This window comes from Protopterus annectens, chromosome 4.part0 (genome assembly GCF_019279795.1).
Source record: "Protopterus annectens isolate FY-2018-M chromosome 4.part0, PAN1.0, whole genome shotgun sequence".
Taxonomy (NCBI): Eukaryota; Metazoa; Chordata; order Ceratodontiformes; family Protopteridae; genus Protopterus; species Protopterus annectens.
The window spans coordinates 1,619,706,690-1,619,721,442 of NC_056733.1; positions in this window are offsets into that span (position 1 = coordinate 1,619,706,690).

Consider the following 14,753-nt stretch of genomic DNA (forward strand, 5'->3'; position numbering starts at 1 on the left):
TTCACAGCCTGGGGTTCACTATAAATTTCAAAAAATCTGCCCTGACTCCTTCTCAGGATCATGTCTTTCTGGGTTGCAGGTTTCAGATGGTACCAATGCTGGCATCCCTGCCTCCTCCAAAGGCCTTAACTCTCATTTCTTATTTTCAAACTCTTCTTCCCCTGGCCTCCATTACAGCCAGGAAGTTTCTAAGAGCTCTGGGGTTCATAGCTTCCACCATTCTGATTCTCCCTCTGCCCAAACTCCAAATGAGGAAGTTCCAGTGGTTTCTGAAGTCAGTGTGGCTTCAGTTTCAGCATGCACATCCTCTAGACTTTACAGTTCCTCTTCTCCAGTGTCTCAAGAAAGAACTTCTGTGTTGGATTCAGCAGTTGTCTCTGAATCCAGGACTCCTTTTCAAGCTCCACTTCCCTCGATGTGGGATGAGGAGCAAAGTTTGGCTCCCTGAGGGTTCAGGGAGTGTGGTTGCCTCATCAGCAGAAGGAGCACTTCAACATCAAAGAGGTGAGAGCTCTTATGCTGGCTCTTCAGGCCTTTCATCTTCTCTTCTCTCCGGGACCTCTCAAGGTATTCACAGGCAGTACCACAGTCATGTGGCATATAAACAAACAGAGGGGAACAAGATCTTACCTTCTTTGCTGGCTGGGACTTCTGGTATGGAATCTGGCTGTCAAGTATCAAGTGATTTTCAGGCAGTTTATATTCCTTCAGATCAGAGCATTGTGGGAAACACGCTGAGCAGGTCCTTCACTCAATCCCACGAATAGATGCTTAACAGAGATGTGTTTCTGGACATTGTTCACCAGTGGGGTACTCCTCAAGTAGATCTCTTTGCCTCCCCTCTGAATGGACAAATTCCTCTGTTTTGTGCCAGAGTCCCAGGTTCTCTGGTATGGAAAGTGGACACCCTCTCATTTTCTTGGACGAGGAAGTTTCTTTATGCATTCCCTCCCCTTCCGCTCATTGTGAGAGTCCTGTTCCAGATTTAACAGGATGGTCCCAAAATCTTGTTGGTGACTCCCTTTTGGCAGTGACAGCACAAGTTCCCTCTACTTCTGCATCTAGCCATGGGCAGTCATCACAAGTTACCTCACAGGGTGGATCTCCTCACACAAGACAAGGGTTCTCTCACCCATCCACGCTTCAACTGACACTGTGGGTGATAGGGTTTTGATCCTTCATAGACACCTTTTTTCTGAGGACGTGCTACAGGTCCTGCAGGAGGCCAGGAAACCTACTACTAGGAAATCCTACTTACCTAAATGAAAGAGGTTTTCTATTTGGTGTCTTTCTCGTGACTTGGACCCACTTTCTGTGGATGTTCCTTGGTTGTCTCTTATTTGTGTGAGTTGCTCAATACTGGTTTGGCCTATTCTTCTATTAAGGCCCACTTATCAGTTCTTTCTGCTTGTCTGCCTTAACTTCCCCGTTAGCTTCTAGATTTGAGGCTAAGTAATTTCTTAAAGGCATCCTTAATATTAAACCTCCCAGGAAGCCTATTCCTCCTCCCCGGGATCTTAATTTCATTCTGGAAAAATTTACTCAGACTCCTTTTGAGCCTGCTGTTTCAGCTTCAAAGCAACATTGTTCTTGGAAGAAAATTTTTTTGTTAGCTCTTACTATTGCCTGATGGGTGTCTGAGTTGTAACGCCTTATGGCTTGTTCACCTTTTTTGATATTTCATTAGGACAGGGTGTCCTTGCGTACTAATCCTTCTTTCATGCCCAAGGTGGCTAATGAGTTGCCATTTAATCAGTCTATTAATTTGCCTACTTTTTTCCTCTCTCCACAATCTGACAGTGAGAGGGTGCTGCATGCCTCAGATGTGCATAGACAGCTCACATTTTATTTGGATAAAAGTAAAGCTGTCAGAAAATTAGACTGGTTGTTTGTTTCATTTCATCCTAGGTCTTTAGGTTTGGCTGTTTCCAAGCAAACTATTTCTACTTGGATTTCAAAGACTATTTCCTTTCGCTACACTTTTCATGGCGAGAGCCTTCCTTCTTCTGTAAAGGCTCATTGTGCTAGAGCTGTGGCTTCTTCTGGTGCTTTTTTCTGGATGTGTAGGTTCTCTTTGGTTTTCCTTGGAGTGCTGCTCCTACTGGGGCAATCAATTCTGAGGATGGTACGCCTCAATGTCACCTTTATGCCCTATGCTACACAAGGAGTGTGTAGGTGACGTTCAGTGTACCTTAAAGCAATGGTAGACTTTGGTAAACCTGGCCAAACGGTGGGCTTCACGGCAGGGAATCAATATTTGTAGTGAATACTGCAGCAGTGAAGGCAAGTACATCTACCATTATTACACGACTGTACTTTCCTCAAACATTGTCTTAAACATACCCAGTGATTCACCGCTATTTGTTTTTTTTCAGGATATGACTCAACACAGCTCTATATGACATCTCTGCTTTCCTTATCATTCAGCAGTAACATATCAAAGTTTATAAGTGACATCCTCAAGTCATACCATGCGGTCACTTACATTATAGCTTGTAGTTTGCATAATGTATTTATTTATTTGACATTTGTTGACCGGGAAAGTCTGACTGGATCAGGAACCCATTTATAGTGGAGGCCTGGGGAGAAAAACTCCACAAACAAGTACAGTTAACAATATATAAAAGATTTGAAAAGAGCATTGGTACAATGGTCATTTGATTAACATTTACATTAGAGAAGTACAAAGTAAATATTTGTGACTTAAAAATAGAAAGTAAAACATTTCCTTACATTGCATTTCATATAGCAATCAAATCCTCACTTATCCTCCTTTATTGAAAGGGTTGTGAGTTCAGTTTACTCAATCTCTGTGTATAGCTCAAGGCCTGCATGCCATTTATTGCCTTTTACTGCTCTTGTAAGTCACCTCCATATCCTTTCCACAGTCACTGTACTTTAAAATAGCTTTTCATACTATGGATCCATATACAAGCTGCAATCCTGATAATAATATATACAAGTGAAAGATCACAGACTGTTTTCTTAGTTTCACTGAACCTCACAATTATATCCATATTTTTACGTACTGTAGCTCTTCATGTATCTGTCTTGTCTCTCTGTCACACACACACACAAACACACACACACACACACACACACACACACACACACACACACACACACACACACACACACACACACACACACACACACACACACACACACACACACACACACACACACACACACACACACACACACACACACACACATACACTGTTTCTCTCTAATGCATGAATTGCAGTCTGTTATAAATGCCTATATCTTTACCCTCATTGACTGTGACTGTAATTGATGCATTTGTTGGCATTTTATGTCAATTATAGGATATCATTCCTCACATACATCACATTTACATTTTAATGAGTTCTAGTGTTGTTTTTTAGCACTGATTTTGATTCATTCTTTGCAGCCACAGAAGCTGCATTTGAATCATCTTCGTCCTTAATTGTTAATTTTCTGTCTCTTGTCTGCCAGTTATATAAGGATATACTACATAGAAGCCCAGCTTAAAACCTGGAGGGACATTGATTTTCTTTTTTCACAAATATGAACATTTTATCAAAATATCTTAATTCTCACCATCTTGCAACAGTTGCATTATTCACTCTACCCATAGTCATCTCATATGAAACATTTTGGTCAGCATAGTAAAGGTGTTTTGTTATAACACTAAGACATACTAACAGAATAGTATGCAGGACATCCTTTATACATTCTGGTGGCACATAATAAAAGTACAGCTCACACGATTGTTTATTATGTATAGAATAACAATGCAGATCCTACCTACCTAACATAGCACCTCCTCAACCTCCTCAGTCACAGTGAGGACGGCACAGTCATGCCTGAGTCACAGACTGACCAATGCTTTTTTGTATACACTTAATGTTTTTTACGCTACTACTCCTTTATGAAGGCTGTTCTAGCCACATTCTTCTCTTTCAGTGAATTGAAATTGTCCTTTATCTTACTGTCTGCCTTTTTAACTCCATCTGTGCCTGCCTTGCTATCACAATAGACACCTGTTTTGCTTTAAAGTCAATACCTTCTCAGCCATAATGATTTCTTTGGGGGTATTGAAATGTTTCTACCATGTGCAAGGCCAGATCCAGCACAAGGCTCCCTAGTAAGTTACCTATGGCCTGGTGCTAGCTCAGGGACCCATAAATACCAAACATGTGACCCACTCACATCTCTCGACTCTGATTTTGCTTATTTAATTTCTGTCCACAATGCTTTGATGTGTGATAGCTCCAAGTTCTTCTATTTCATTGGATCAAATTTACAGAAACAACAGAGACTTTCTGGAGCTTGTCATAGTCAAAATGGTCCAGCAGCAGTCAAGCAATGTAGCAATACACATATATGGTCTTTGTTAAGAAAACAATTGCACAATGAAGTGCTTATAATGTTGCTGTCTATATGTAGTTAAGCAGCTGTGTAGTATGTGTGCATGTTTGTGTGTGTGTGTGTGTGTGTGTGTGTGTGTGTGTGTGTGTGTGTGTGTGTGTGTGTGTGTGTGTGTGTGTGTGTGTTTACTTGTGTGCTCTTTGGGCAGAGGGCAAAGCTGTGCCTTTCAGCTGTCTCCAATTTTACAACATGTCTCAAATTTTGGCTCTTATTTTTGCCATCCTTTCTGAATGGTTTGATTTTCTGGTAAATTAATGAGGATTACAGTCAACCAATAATGATTAGAGTTTCATTGTTTTTATTGTTTAGAAAATACAAGTTGATGCAACACCTGTTGTTCTGTTAACTTTCTAAGTAAATTAGAATTTCCATTTTTTTAGGTTAAGCAGTGTGTCACTGTCACATTGTCTGCCTTTAAAAAGGAGCTGGTCAACTGGATGGGCATTTATAAGTTCACCCCAGGTATGACTGGCCTGGCCCTGCTTGAAAAGGGAAGCAAGGCCTAAGGGTGGTTACTGGCAAGGAAGAAGCAGCATCATGGCTCATTTGTCTTGTTATTCCCATAATCCTATGAGCTTATGATTGGTTCACAATTTTACAGCACATCTCTGACTTTACCTCATATTTTTGTTATCATTCATTAAATGTTTGACTTTCTAGTAAATTAATGAGGATGACTGTTGAATATCAGTCAATAATGCCAGTCATTAGAGTTTCATAGTTCTTGTTGTTTAAGTAAATGCATTCCCGTGCAACACATTCTGTTAACTGTTTAAGTAAATTACACGTGTTGTACTTAGCATAAATAATTAATGCTCCCACCTTTAAACAATCTGATTCCTGTAGTCAAATGTATAGGGTTTAATTTTTTCCACTTTCATTTTCCCAGTGTATGAATTTGAGCAAGTCACATAAAAAGACAGTGCTCCCAGGTCACCCTGAAAAGTGACAATTTGTTTAGTCAGTCTGGTTAATAAATTAATAACTATTTAACATTTATCACTTTTTGGGCCTTTGTCCCTTTATTACAATTTGGCTTTATCCATAGTTTTTGAGTGAAGGAGTTCAGAGATATTTTTGGCTGGTCTTTGTAAAATGTCTGACTTTGTGGTAAATTGTTGTAAAATGATATCACTAAATGACAAGCACATAAGTTTCAGACTTTGCATCCTTCTTGTAAATCAGTGTGAGTGTATATACCTTTAAGAAGCTATCCAAGGGCTTGAACTAGAGTATAAATACTGAGCACGTAGAAGCCTGACTGACATTTTGTAGTTAGCTGTTGAGATATAACCATGTATGCATGTAAGCTCTGTTTGTTAGTTCGTTCATATTTAATGATGCTGCTATCCAGCCTGATGTGTGTATGTATTTATGTAAGCTCTGTTAACTAGTTTGTTAATATTTAATGATGCTGCTATCCATCCTGATGTGTTTGTATGTATTAAAGCATCTGAACGAAACCCCAAGCCTTCTTGTTATATGTGTTAGAGATGAACGAGCAACATGGTGCTAGAAGTGGCATGTCTAAAGCACATGGTATCGGAACTGGCATGTCTAAAAGGGCCTGAAGTCAGAACAAGCATACAGAAGGGGCATGAAGTTTGAAACTGCTTAGCTAAAATGAGTTAAGGTACTTGTTTAGATGCTGGTGGAATATAAACGAGTGGATCAGCCTGAAAAAGGAGCAAGACTTTGCAAAACAGGTCAGAAACTAATTTAGATATTAAATCTTGCTCAGCACTATTTCGTATTCGCATAATATGAAAAGGGCCATACAGAATGTTCTAAACGATATTCACATAAACAGGTATGTACGCTATTGATAAAAATATTCAAATTAATATAGAAAATGTTTGAAATAAAGTCCAAATTGCATAAAGTGAATAAGGGAAACTACCGCATTTTCACAAAACAAAGATATCCAGGTTTTCAGAAGTGTATAAAGTGTTTGCATATGACCGCAGTGGTGCAGCTGTAAGCATTGTCCCCTCACAGCAAGAGGTTCCCTGGTTTGATTCTCAGTTGGAGCTCCTTCTGTGCAGAGTCTGCATCTCCTCCCTGTGATCAAGTGAGTTTTAAAGACATGCAGGCAGGTGCGTGTGTGTGTGTGTGTGTGTGTGTGTGTGTGTGTGTGTGTGTGTGTGTGTGTGTGTGTGTGTGTGTGTGTGTGTGCCTTCTTTGATAGTTGGGCGCTGGACTGGCAACTCACTACCGTAAAAACACCACTGCCAATCAGTCTGCAGACTGATGATCTGTTGTGGCAATCCCTAACCAGGAAAAGCAGAAGGACATTGCTTTGTATAAAGTGTTTGCATGTTTGTGCAGTATTACAGTAAAGCCATTACAAGGCATATTTCACAAAGTACAGCCATTACAAGGAATATTTCACAAAGTACAGCCATTACAGGGCATATTTCACAAAGTACAGCCATTACAGGGCATATTTCACAAAGTACAGCCATTACAAGGAATATTTTGCAGAGTACAGCCATTACAGACCATATTCTGCAAAATAAAGTATTTTAAAGAGTTTATTGTGCATTTAAATGTTGTTACAAGCTCACAGAACTGTTAGCTCATACATATTTACAAGGGCCATATTTTCAGTGTGTTTGTGTATACTTTGTGGGTATGGCAGACAGAGTTCAAAAACTCAGTGCACTTGTGTTTGATAGTAATATTGCTGAGAACTGGAGAGTGTAAGAGTATGACATTTTTATACAGCCCGCATTTTCTGATAAAGATGACTATACAAAGGCATTTATTCTGCTTAATTTAGCTGAGTCAGAAGCCATTGAAAGGGAACACTCATTTGTGTATGCACCTGCTATCTCTACTGGAGAGGGGGGCACCATCATGCTGTTGTACCAGCTGAGTCAGGGGAGGACCCTGAATGCTTGAAATCTAAATTTAGAGAAATGTGTAACCCCCCCAGACAAATGTTGCAATGCAAAGGCAGTTATTTTACACAAGGGATCAAAAGCCTGGTGAAACTTTTGCAGCATATATAACTGACCTGAGAAATAAAGCTAAAACATGCAGATTTGGTGACTTAAGGGATGAGTTGATAAAGGATAGACTTGTGTGTGATATAAAAGATGATGATGTAAGAAAGATTTTGCTTCGTGACTGTGATTTAACTTTGAATAAGTCCACTGAGATTTGTCAGATATACAAGCTTACAGAAAAGCACACTAATATGCTTACAAATGAGAGCAGCTCTAGAAGGCCCAGTGATAAAGCTTAAGTTGATAGTATGCAGCACGTAGTTAAAAGAAACAGGCCCAAGCACATGGCAGCTATGGGGTTTCCTAGGGACTGCTGCAGGTCACTCCAGAACTTTCTAGCACATTCCAGAAGTTGCACAGTCTCATTGAAGCACAAGGTGAGTCAGCAAACTCAAAAAGATTCATGGTTGCCACCACTCCTAATGTACCAAATTTCATTGCCAGCTGTCATAATTGCAGCAGTAATCATGAATCTAAAAAGGAAAAGTGTTTATCTTTTGGCCAGCAATGCCACAAATGTAATAAATGGAATCATTTCAAAAGATTTTGTAAATCAAAAGGCCCACATTCTTTCATTAAAAGGGAATATTTTAAGAAACAAGTTGATTAATTAGAAAGGTATGGAGTAGGGTTGCAGGCCACTCTTTATGTTGATAGTGTGTCAGTGCTTCATGAAATGGTCAATGCAATAGATTTAAGGGCAAAAAATAAAGTATTTTGTACTGTTCGGATAAATGGCAAACCTACAGAGCTCAAAGTTGACACAGGTTCCAAGTGCAATGTTATGTCTGCGGAAACATTTGCGAGAGTATGTAAAGGTGAAAGGCTTGATGTGGCAAAGTGTGTGAAACTTGTTGCTTATGGACGTGAAGAAATTCAAACCGAAGGCTCAGTTGTGCTTTCATGTTATTCTGCAGGAAGGAGCTATGACTTATTATTTTATGTGGTCAAGAGGCACATCCAGTCATTATTGGGACTCAGAGACAGTTTGAAAATGGGGCTGCTTTCATTTAACAAGGAAGTCCACCATGTAAGCTTAAAAGACCACTACTCTAATTTTGCCCAGCACATTTTTCTACTTATGTTGATCTTTTCTAAGACAAACTAGGCAAGCTTCCAGTTGTGTACTCCATGAAGTTAGACACAGAGGTCAGTCCAGCTATCAGACCAGCATGCAAAGTTCCAGTAGCCATGCAGAACAGAGACAAAGCCGAGTTAGACAAAATGGTGTGACAAGGTATGATTTGTTCAGTTGAAACTCCAACTGAATGGGTATCTTCCATGGTGGTAGCTCATAAGAAAAGCTCAGATGATATCAGAATATGCACTGACCCACAAGATTTGAACAAAGCTCTAAAAATACCTCATCATCCAATGCGCACAGTCAAAGATGTCACAGCCTTGATGCCAAATGCCACTATTTTTTCTATCTTAGATCCAAAGAGTTCATTTTGGCAAATTCAGCTTGACAAAAAAATCATCATTGCTCACTGCTGTCAGTACTCCATTTGGCAGGTACAGATTTTTGAGAATGCCTTTTGGGATAAATTCTGCAAGTGAAGTCGTTCAACATGCAATGGAGCAAATTTTTTTCCGGATATCCTTGTGCTATTATAGTAGATGACATACTAGTAGGAGGTCGTGATGAAGCAAAACAAGACAGAAACCTCAGGAAAGTTCTAGAAATGGCACATCATGAATCTTAAGCTGAAGCCACAGAAATGCAAGTTCAGGCTACAAGAAGTTCTTTATGTTGATGACTTATTTACCAGAACAGACTTACAACCAGACCCTTCAAAGCAAACAGCCATTCTCAAGATGCCAGCTCCAGACAATGTTCAATCCCTGCAACGTTTTCTTAGCATGGTCAACCACCTAGGCAAGTTCATTCCAGACTTGAGCCAACTTTCAGCACCACTCAGAGAGCTGATACATAAATATGTCTCCTAGTCTTGGTTAGAGCAACACCAAAGAACATTAGATGTCCTGAAACAGAGAATTGCTAGTCTGCCAACTCTCATGTACTAAGATACTCACAAACCTAGATTCTCGGTGAGTGTTTCCAGCACAGAGATAGACTTTTTGGATGTCAGGGTGATCCAAGATGGGGGGGGGGTTAAGACAACCCTATATAGAAAAGAGTGTTGGAAGAACAGAATATTGACACAGGACAGCATGCATCCTAGGTTTACTTTTGATAACATTGTTACTGGACAGCTAGGGAGAGTATCTAGACTATGTACAGAGGAAAGTAATTTTGAAGAGGAAGTGAGACGCTTGGAAGGTAATTTCATAGAAAGGGGTTATAATAGATAGAAAGTCCAACAGATTATACAGACCAATAGAGATTTTAGGAAGGATAGAATGTGTCCATGGTTGAAACATGATGCAGGGAGGGTTCCTGTAGTCAACAGTGGACAGAGACAGAGTGACAAAATGAGACTCATGTTCACATATAGTAACAGCATACATGGGGTATGTAATATAGTCAGACAAAATTGGAAAATCTTACTTTCTGATGAGAGGATCAGGAAAGTGGTGGGGGAAGAACCCAGTTTTGGCTTCAGGAGGAATAAAAACTTGAAAGATTTGCTGGGTAATTAGGGCAGATGTGACAAACAGCAGATTGAGGTGAGGAGAGGTAGTAGACCATGTGGGTCATGTAAAGCTCTTGCCATTATATCAATGGGGCCATTAATTTTGTTCATTCCACCACAGGTAGGGTATATTCTTTTAACACCAGAGCTAACTGCAGGACCACGAATGTGGTCTATCTTGCTACTTGTCAGACATGCAATTGTTACTATATAGGGAAAATGAACTGCATGCTTAAGCAGAGGATATTGAATAATTTGTCAGCTATTAGGTTGACAAATGAACATAATGCCCTATACAGATATATATCTGGTCATCAAGGGCATTATTTTAAATTTATGATGATTTGGCATATGGTGAACAACATCAGAGGTGGTGATATAGTGAATGACACTGAATATGAAGAGGCTAAAGAACTCACAGCACATAGATATCCAGGGCTTAATGATGTCATTCCATTAAAACCTGCCTTAAAAAAGGTGTGTTCAGTATTGAGCACAAATTGGTTGTTACTCCCTTTAAATGAGTGTTTGAATGTGAGCAATTTATCTGATGAAGGGCACAGCCTGATAGCACTCATCAAACTTTGCATTTCTTGTTTTGTTTCATTGTTTTTATTGAGCTGTTGGATTGAATATTCATTTTCCAAGTGGTGGTAGCTGCTTTTTTTACATTTTGATATTCACAAACCAGTTGCACTTTCTGGGGTGATTCTTCAAAATTTTGTTTTGGTGCAGTCATTCTACAAGAGGATAAACCTGTTGCCTGTGTATTGAGAACTCTTACCCAAACTGAGATGCAGTATGCCCAGATCGAGAAAAAGCTTTTGGCAATTGTGTTTGCATGTTCAAAGTTCCATGCTTATGTTATGGTAGACCTTGTGACAAAGGGAAATACTGCCAGCCCAGCTATCCGGAATTTTGTACATAATTCTATGTCATTTGTAAACATTGATATGATTTATACAGAAGTGTGCATAAAGTACTGAGATAAAATGTAACCACAGCATGCCCTATTGGAACAGAACAGGAATGTACCTGCACTATTGGAATAGAACAGGAATGTACCTGCACTGTTGTGACTGCTTAGATGTATATGTTTAATGGAAACTGGAACACAGGAGGTTAACTTGAAAAACATTCAGAGAAAATAGTTCAAATTAAATTGTTTCATGACCACGTAATAAAATAGATATCTTTCATTTTCAGTGCAGTAGCAGACATAATGTCTAGAGATGGATTTTTTGTATTGTCTTGAAAGAGAAGTAATTACTAGGTTTGAGATATAGACGTGTTTCATTGTTTTATGACTTCCAGGATCTGCAAACATCTGAGAATTATGTATTTTTCATGGAGCGATGCTCAAATTCTATTATTTTCTGATAAAGGGGGTTTAGCTTGGGAACTGAAGTCAGGTGACAAAAATTGATGTCATCCAAGCTAACCCAACAGTAATAGTTGATATTAATTTAATTTTGTATTTTGTCTTTGACCTAACAAGAACATCCACTCATCACCACATCTGCACTTGCCTTGCTGTAAGTAAGTTTTTAGGGCATAGTAACTCTTTCAGATTCAGATAGGACTATAGTAAAGTGTAGCTTAGATGTTTTCCTTATTTATTTGAGACTGTCCTGCAATGTTGTTTTAAATATTTCCTGTGATTTTGAACTCTGATGTAACTGATTACTTACTGAGTATTATCTTGTTCTTTTATTATTTATTATTAAATATATTTAAACCTTTTAATTGTGGCTGGTCTGTTTAGAGATATTTAAACTCTTAGGCTACTTGCATATCTATTTGGTGGCACTGTACAGGCCACTGCTAAATAGCCATGCTCTTGGTCAGACTACCATTTGGATTAATAGTGACATTACACAGTAAGATTGGACACCCATTGTTAAGGCCTTAAAGTATTTATTTATTTATTTTATTTATATTTATTTTACATTTGCTAACCAGGGTTGTCTGACTGAGCCGAAAAGGCCCTTTTTCAGCAGAGGCCCGGGGAGAAAAGCTCCACATAGAAAAATTACAGCTACATTTAGACATGATCAGTATACACACAAATTACAAAAGACATGTTTTACAGTGGTATGCAGCACATCAACAGTTACAGTGGAGAGAACAAACAAAAAAATATTAATTTAAAAATAAAGGTACTTAATAGATTTGTGGTGTACAGCTGAAATTTGGAACATAGGTAGAATACATACATAGTACACAGGTACAGTACATACATTGTAGATTAGCCAGTGTTTGTGAGAATAGTTTTCAATCTTAATCAAGCACTCTAGGTTTAGTATGTGTACCTTATCTGATTTCTCTAGCCTGGGGAGCAATCATGGCACTGCCAACTTTGCTTGAGATGTTGCCTGATGAGGTCTTTAAAGGAGGCTTTGGACAGTGGCGGCTGGTGACTTCAAATCAAAGGGGGGTTGCAGGAGACAGCTGAATGGGTGGGGCCAATGGGAAGGGGTGTGATCAACCAGAAAGGGGCAGGGCTATGCTCAAAACCACAACAACTGGAACTTTAATTAAATACAGCTGCCCTGGGTGACAAACCGTCATTACAAGAGTCCAATCAAGACAAAATGAAGTGTAGAAGAAAAAAATATTTCAGTGCATTGGCTACATGACAGCTTACTTAATATCTAGATGGAAACAAAAAGGTTGTGAGGCATGAAAAATAAATTACTTTTTAAATACATTACTGGAATGCCAGTCAAAATCAAACATAAAAAACACAAGCAGCACTCAGTTCAAACCATTTCTCCTTGCACTGCAGTTCTAATTATAATTTAGTACCAAGTATCATGTTGAAAGTAACAATCTTTGTGATACCCTCACTTGTAAAAATGTTTCTTATCCAAAAAAGACCTGCTGCCTGACAACTATCTACTTGTTTCATGGGGAAAACACGATCAAAGTAAAAAATGAACAGCAAACAGGAAACAAGCTCAAGATAAATTGCTTAAAGGATTATTGCATAGGTTATAGACCACAGATGATAGATTGGCATTTTGTTTAGTTTACGGGTAAAGCTTGCAAAGATGACTGCAAATCTCCAACAAATGTAAAGAGCTTCTGAAAATGCTGTAATACTGCCCTTTATTACAAATACTTGTCATATGCATTTCAGTACCTGAGGCTTATACGTTATCTAGTTATGTAAATATTCTCTGCATGGCAACAACAAAAAGGCTTTCGATGTTGGTACTTCTTTAACAGTATGCTTATTAAAGCTTACTTGCATCTTATAATCTCAGACAAGCTTATCTGATGGTCACTGAAGCACTACTACTTAAACACAGAGCAACAGGGCACTGCGACAGCATTCATTTTCTAAATAATAAGAAGCATAAATCAACAGTATAAAAATATGACAGAAAATCAGGAACATTCTGCAAAATCAAGGACAGATGAAAAGCCACTGTCGTACTTGTGTCTACCTTGGATGGGGGAATATTCTGCACACTTACACTGCATAACTGCTCCTTGCCTTTCTTGGACACATGCAGAGTCACTACATGGGGAAGTGGGGTGCAACAAATAAGTCACAATTTGAAATGTCTCTGGCTGATGGTGATGGCTCTGACACATTTGTCATACATCTCAACCTCAGAGCAAGAAATCTGGACAAAGCCATATATAGAAGTGGGACAAAGGCCCAAAAATAAGGAAAATTTTTAAATATTGCTCTTATAAACTTAGAAAGATAATAGAATAGTAGTAGGTCTTGCATTGATATAAATTTCCTGAAGGGTATGAAATCTGAAACTCAAATGTCTGTCATTATTTTCTAACTTCAATCTTTAATGATTTGCCACTAATCTGCCATAAAATCACAATTTTATGAAAAACAGACCAGAAATGTGATGCAAAAATATAAAATTGCCACACATTACAGCTGGGAACCTGTCAAAGAAGGGACAATTTTTAATATTAGCACTGGCAACTTGAGCAGCTCACAAAATAAAAGAATCTACATGCATTTCTGAAATAAAAGTAATCTCTATAACTCTGATCATTACAGTTATATTTATAATTGTAAACCCTCCACGTTTTCTTCCAAAATTGCCATTTTGCAGAGGGATTATTAGGGGAGAGCAACATTTTGAGCCAAAATCGTGGACAGTTGAGAGGTCTGGATATTTCTAATTCTATAAAGCAATTTATTTGCACGTACCTCTCAACCTCTTAATGCAGGAAATCTGGACAAGGCCAAATATATTGGGGGAACATACAAGCAGTACTAAAAATTCCTCTTGTATGAACTTAGCTGATAGAATAACAGGTCTTGCTTTAGCATGTACTTTTCTGAAGGTTATGAAGGTTGTCTGTCATTATTTAGTGACGTCATTCCTAAATGATTTGCCAGAAAACCACAGATTTTGAGGAACAAACCAAAAATAAGAAGCAAAAATGTATTCATTCTACAAAAATCTGGACAGTTGAGAGGTATAGTTCAGCCGGGGCTGTCTTTGAGTTTGCTGCCCTTCCCCCCTCACAAAATCATGGTCAAATGGAGCCTCCTCCCTGCAGCCATTCCAATGTCCCATTACTTGGCTATTTTGCCCCATTTACCATAAACACTGTAATGTGTATACTGCTTTGCTTCAGTGATGATTTGGATTTCATTTGAAAGCTTTATTTTGCATTTTACAGCACAAACACTAATAGACAATCTGCTAAACAAAGCAATGCAGTTTCACAATGAAAATACTTA